We start from the raw sequence: 6,000 nt of genomic DNA, 5'->3' as shown, positions 1-6,000 counted from the left end.
CGCTCTCTGCCAAGCATTCTTGCCCGGTTCCCTCTCGTTCTTCTCCAAGGAAGCCCACTTCTAAGAGTAAGTCGTAACTCCTGCCTTCCTGCAGAGGATGTTTCAAACATCATGAACGTCGTGCCTGTCGTTTTTTCAAAGCCACTTGTGAACGATGTAATAAAGTAGGACACATCAAGACTGTATGTCAGAGTTCGCTCCGCCCTGCTAAGACTCCTGCAGCGCGCCCGAAGCATATACAGCCCCGACAGGACATGGAAGTTGATCAGATAAATCTTATTCTTCCCACCAAGAATTCTCACAAGATCATCGTTCCTCTATCATTCTCTGATCGCTCTGTCGATTTTCAGTTAGACACTGGCTCATCTTTCTCTATCATTAACCTGGCTACATATCACGACTTAGATTCACCTTCATGCTCTCCAGCTGACATCCAACTTGATACATTTAACAAACGGAAGATTGACATTAAAGGCCAAATCACGCTTCCAGCCAGTTATAAAGGAATTCGGAAGGTCATTCCACTACTCGTAGTCAACAACTACACCGCATCGAACATTATGGACATGGATCTCTTTAATTTATTCGGCTTCCAGATTCATGACAATGTCAACGTGGTATCTACTTTGCAACCTACTTCTGATATTACGGCTCTCCTCGAGCAGTTTCCTGAAGTCTTCGACTCTACGCTCGGAACCGCCAAAATGTATACAGCTCACATACAGCTGAAATCAGGAGCTAAGCCGCGCTTTTTCAAAGCACGTCCAGTACCCTTGGCACTTCAAGACCAGGTCACTAAGGAGTTAGATAGATGGGTAGAAGCTGGAATAGTGGTACCAGTCAATTCCAGTCAATGGGCCACTCCACTAGTTGTAATCAAGAAACCTGATGGCAATGTACGACTTTGTGGTGATTTCCGATCTACGATCAACGCATAAATCGACACAGATATATTTCCAATTCCCCGTCCAGAGGACTTATTCCGTCGTCTAGCTGGTGGACAATTCTTCTCTAGAGTGGATCTTAAAGAAGACTATCTACAGCTACTTTTAGACGAAGAATCCAAGCTATTTCTCACACTCAACACTCCTATCGGACTGCTCCAGCTCCAGCGTCTCCCGTTCGGCGTCTCTTCCTCAGCGGCTATTTTTCAGCGCTCTTTAGCTCAACTCACCGCCTCCATTCCTGGTTGTGCTAACTACCTTGATGATATTATTGTGACCGGCGCAGATCATCAAGAACATCTCCATAATCTGCGCCTCCTTCTCACGAAGTTGAAAGACAATGGCCTACGAGCGAATCTCGCTAAATGCACTTTCTTTCAGCCGCAAGTTCACTACCTGGGACACATCCTCGATAAAAACGGCATTCAACCTAGCGAACGGAATGTCTCGGCGATTGTAAACATGCCTGTACCACAGAACATCAAGCAGCTCCAATCCTTCCTAGGCAAAGCGAACTACTATAACAAGTTCATTCCCCGCTTCGCTTCAGTTTCAGCTCCATTAAACGCCTTACGCAAAAAAGGTGTTAAATTTCAGTGGTCTCCGCAATACCAACAGGCCTGGCAAACGATCAACAAAGCCCTTGTTCAAGCTATTTGTTACTGCACATATCGCATTAACAATTATATTTAAGTAATTTTATAACTTATTTGTGTTTAACTTACATTATTGTGGTATTTTATTTATATTTCTTGAAATTGTGAATAGAGAGCAGCACTTGGCTTCCGGGACTGTTTTCTGGCGCAAGTGACTGGCGAGAGAAAGGGATGGGGAGAAGCGCGTCAGACAGGCCGCTAGTAACATGTGGAGACAACAGTCTCACAAAATACTAGCACAACAGTGCTAACGTTTCAGGTGCAGCCAAACCATTGGCACAATACAATTAGGAACACAAGTGTAAAGCATATTTCTAGTGTTAATTTGTGTCAGTACGTACCGCATGTGTAAATATAATTGTATATGTATAAGAAGTACGTACAGTACTAGTGCGTTTTGTAGTTCACGTACATCTGAATATATAAGTGACTTGTGTGCTCTAAATGTTTTATATACTGTATTGCCTTAATAACATTTAAGTGGTCCTCCGAAAGTGTAATTCATTGTTTTATGTGTGGTTATCATACGCGACCTCCAGAGGTAAAGTTTTGATCGGAAATAATACATTTTCATCTTGGTCAAACATTTTGGTCCTCCGGGCCGGATCCTTCGAGCTTTCATTTTATGTGACAACAAACATAGTGCATTTACAGTGACTGGATTATGCCGATAATATATTGTGATGTATCGTGGTGCAATTTATGACGCAATTCGCCACATGGCTGATTCACGCGCGAACTCACGCCGCTAAATCAGAGCTACCAACCGCGCCGGTCAAATCTTCCGCGCTGTGGAATACAACCTGTGGACTGTTGGCAGTAGCAACCCTGAGCCATATCAAGATGGCTCCTTGATGACAACAACTACTTCCCACACCTTACAAGGTCAGATCCAATTCATATCTTTATTCCTATCCTTTCATTATGGCAGAGGAGAGTATTAAAATTCTAATACGCAAACGAGGTGTAATAAAGGGCAGCGTAACACGTATTAAAAACTTCGTAGATGGGTTTAACAGTGAGCAGGGAATTGTGGCTATTATCTCTCGTAGGGAAAGTTTAGAGGAATTGAAACAAAGGTATGAGGACATTCAATCCCAGCTAGAAATCAGTGAGGAGGGAGAAACATACGAAGCAGATAGAGAAATATTTGAAGACACATATCATCAGATAAAGGTCGACATAGACAGAATAATCACCCAGCATGAAATAACAGGTCTTTCCAGACACTCCAGTCAAGGGAATATCTCAGTAAGCTATAATTACAATGGGGCGCACATCAAATTACCTACTATTACACTGAAACCATTTGGAGGCGAGTACGAAGACTGGAGGGGATTTCACGATTCCTTTGTATCTATGATCCATAACAATCAAGATTTGCATGATATACAGAAATTTCACTACCTAATTAGCAGTCTAAGAAACGAACCTCTTTCAATTGCACAAAGTCTCCCTCTATCTGCTGAAAACTACAGCATAGTTTGGCAAAGGTTAATAGACAGGTTTCAAAACAACAAATTAATTTCGTCAATCCACATAAAACGGATATTAGAGCAAGACTCGATCCAGAAAGAGAATGCCAATTCTCTCAGAGAGGCTATAAACACAAGTCAGGCCAATGTAAAAGCATTACAAGCCCTTGACTTAGATGTTTCAATTGAAGATTTATTATTGTCACAATTGTTAATCAACAAACTAGACCCAGCGACTAGGAAGGCATGGGAAATACACACTTCAGGTTCTGAGTTAGAATCTCTGGAGGTGTTGTGGACATTTTTAGAAAAGAGATGTTTAGCACTTGAGGCAATCAAGCCAGTACTCAAGTTCAACAGATTAAACAGTCGATTAGATCTACACCCAAACATCAAGTAAGCAATGTGCATGCTAGTGTTAATTACCAATGTGTACTCTGCAAGGGCTCACATTACCTATTTAAGTGCGAGTCCTTCAAAAGGCTCAATGTCCATGAGAGACATAATGTTGTGAGAGATTACAAATTATGCTTTAACTGCTTGGGCAGTAATCATAATGTCAATCAGTGCCAATCAGGCTCGTGCAAGATGTGCGGAAAGTATCACAATTCACTATTGCATTATGACACCAGACGTGACCGCAGCAGGCCAATGCTTAGCTCACGGGAAACAGAGAGAGAACACAGCTCACGCCAAGCAGTAGCTAATCACACAACCCGTTCAACAGATGTTACTCACTGCGCTGTCAAGGAATCCGATCTGTCTACAGTCTTGATATCAACAGCGATAGTCAAGGTTAAAGACATTCACGGTAATATGCATGAGGCTAGATGTCTTTTGGATTCAGGTTCTCAGACAAATTTCATGAGCGAAGAACTAGCTCAATTATTACGTCTAAGAAAACAAAAACATGTTACACCAGTAACTGGAATTAACGGTGCAGGAGTTCAAACCTCACACTGCATTACAGTTCATTTGCAATCTGCGGTCAGCCCTTTCAATGTAGATGCCACATGCTTAGTGCTACCAAAGATTACAAACAATTTGCCAAGTAGAAAAATCGACATTTCAAGATGGAATCTACCCACCAATATAAAATATGCCGACAGAAATTTCCACATTCCAAGCAAGATCGATTTGCTACTCTGTGCAGACATATTCTTTAAGGTTATATTGGAGGGCAAGAAAACTCGTGATGGGTATCCAACATTGCAGAATACGAAACTGGGTTGGGTAGTAGCTGGCCAGGCACCCATACAACACCAAGGGGAACATGCAACATCACTATTCATCCAGGTAGACCAATTAGACACACACCTTAAAAGATTCTGGGAAATAGAAGAACTGAATATGCCACCAATCACCAAAGAAGAAAGAGATTGCGAAGAACACTTCACTAAGAACACAACGCGAGATGCTACAGGAAGGTTCCGAGTTCGACTGCCACTTAAACAGACTTCATCGCAGTTAGGGAATTCATACCCTCAGGCAGTAGTGAGATTCTACAGTATTGAGAAGAAACTTAATCGTGATCCCAAATTAAGAGAAGAATATTCAGCATTCATGAATGAATATCTGAAACTTGGCCACATGAAACCGGTACCCACGTGCACTGAAGATGGAGGATACTTCATGCCACATCATGCCGTATTCAAACCAACAAGTACCAGCACTAAAACTCGTGTTGTCTTTGATGCGTCTGCTAAGACTGACAGTGGCGTATCTTTGAATGACAAGTTACTCGTAGGTCCTACCATACAAGACGACCTGCATTCTATTGTACTACGTTTCAGATCACACAAGATTGCTCTTGTCGCAGATATTACAAAAATGTATCGACAAATACAAGTTGACAACAAGGACATGAAACTACAACGAATACTATGGAGAAACACTAGCACCGAACCTCTCCAGTGTTATGAACTCACGACAGTTACTTACGGTACGGCAAGTGCTCCCTTTCTCGCTGTGAGGTGTTTGAAACAGTTAGCCGATGACGAGTCAAAGGAATTTCCACAAGCAGCAGCTGTCCTTAGAAAGGATTTTTATGTTGATGACCTCCTAACCGGAGCCAGTACTGAATCAGAAGCCATTCGTTTACAGCAAGAATTAGAGACATTACTGTTAAGAGGGAGATTTGAACTTAAGAAATGGTGTTCTAACAGCAGTAAGGTCATGTCAAAAATACCAGAAGAAAATAGAGAAACCAAATCACCACTTCAACTCGACAATGCAGACACAGTAAGAACATTGGGAATACTCTGGCACCCTTCTACGGACCAGTTTCAATTCGACATAACTGTTAAAAGGGTTTCCCATGCAACCAAGAGAAGTGTACTCTCAACTATTGCTGCAATTTTTGACCCTCTGGGCTTATTGGGTCCAGTTATTCTCTCATGCAAGGTCTTCATGCAACAACTCTGGACCTTTCAATTAAAATGGGATCAAGACCTGCCGAGTCAGCTTCTTAACACTTGGAATGCTATTTACTCGCAATTACCAGAACTTAACGACATCAAAATTGACAGGTACATTTTAAGTAAGACTAAAGTTGTAAATTGTGAATTACATGGTTTCTGCGACGCCTCTGAACGTGCTTACGGGGCTTGCGTGTACATTCGTACCACAGATGAAGAAGGGCTTATTTCATGCAATTTGATGTGTTCTAAATCAAGAGTCGCCCCACTTAAACAATTGTCAATTCCACGCTTAGAATTGTGCGGCGCTCTCCTGTTAGCAAGATTACTTAAGCGAACGTTCACGAGTCTCAACCTGGATATAAGTTCTATTCATGCGTGGACAGACTCTACAATTGTCTTACAATGGATTGCGTCACCGTCGACGAGGTGGAAAACATTCGTCGCCAACCGGGTCTCTGAAATCCAGGACACGGCAGAAAACTGCACATGGCATCATGTATCTACA

Source organism: Anabrus simplex, chromosome 1 (assembly GCF_040414725.1).
Source record: "Anabrus simplex isolate iqAnaSimp1 chromosome 1, ASM4041472v1, whole genome shotgun sequence".
NCBI classification, from domain to species: domain Eukaryota; kingdom Metazoa; phylum Arthropoda; class Insecta; order Orthoptera; family Tettigoniidae; genus Anabrus; species Anabrus simplex.
This window is presented reverse-complemented; position numbering follows the sequence as displayed.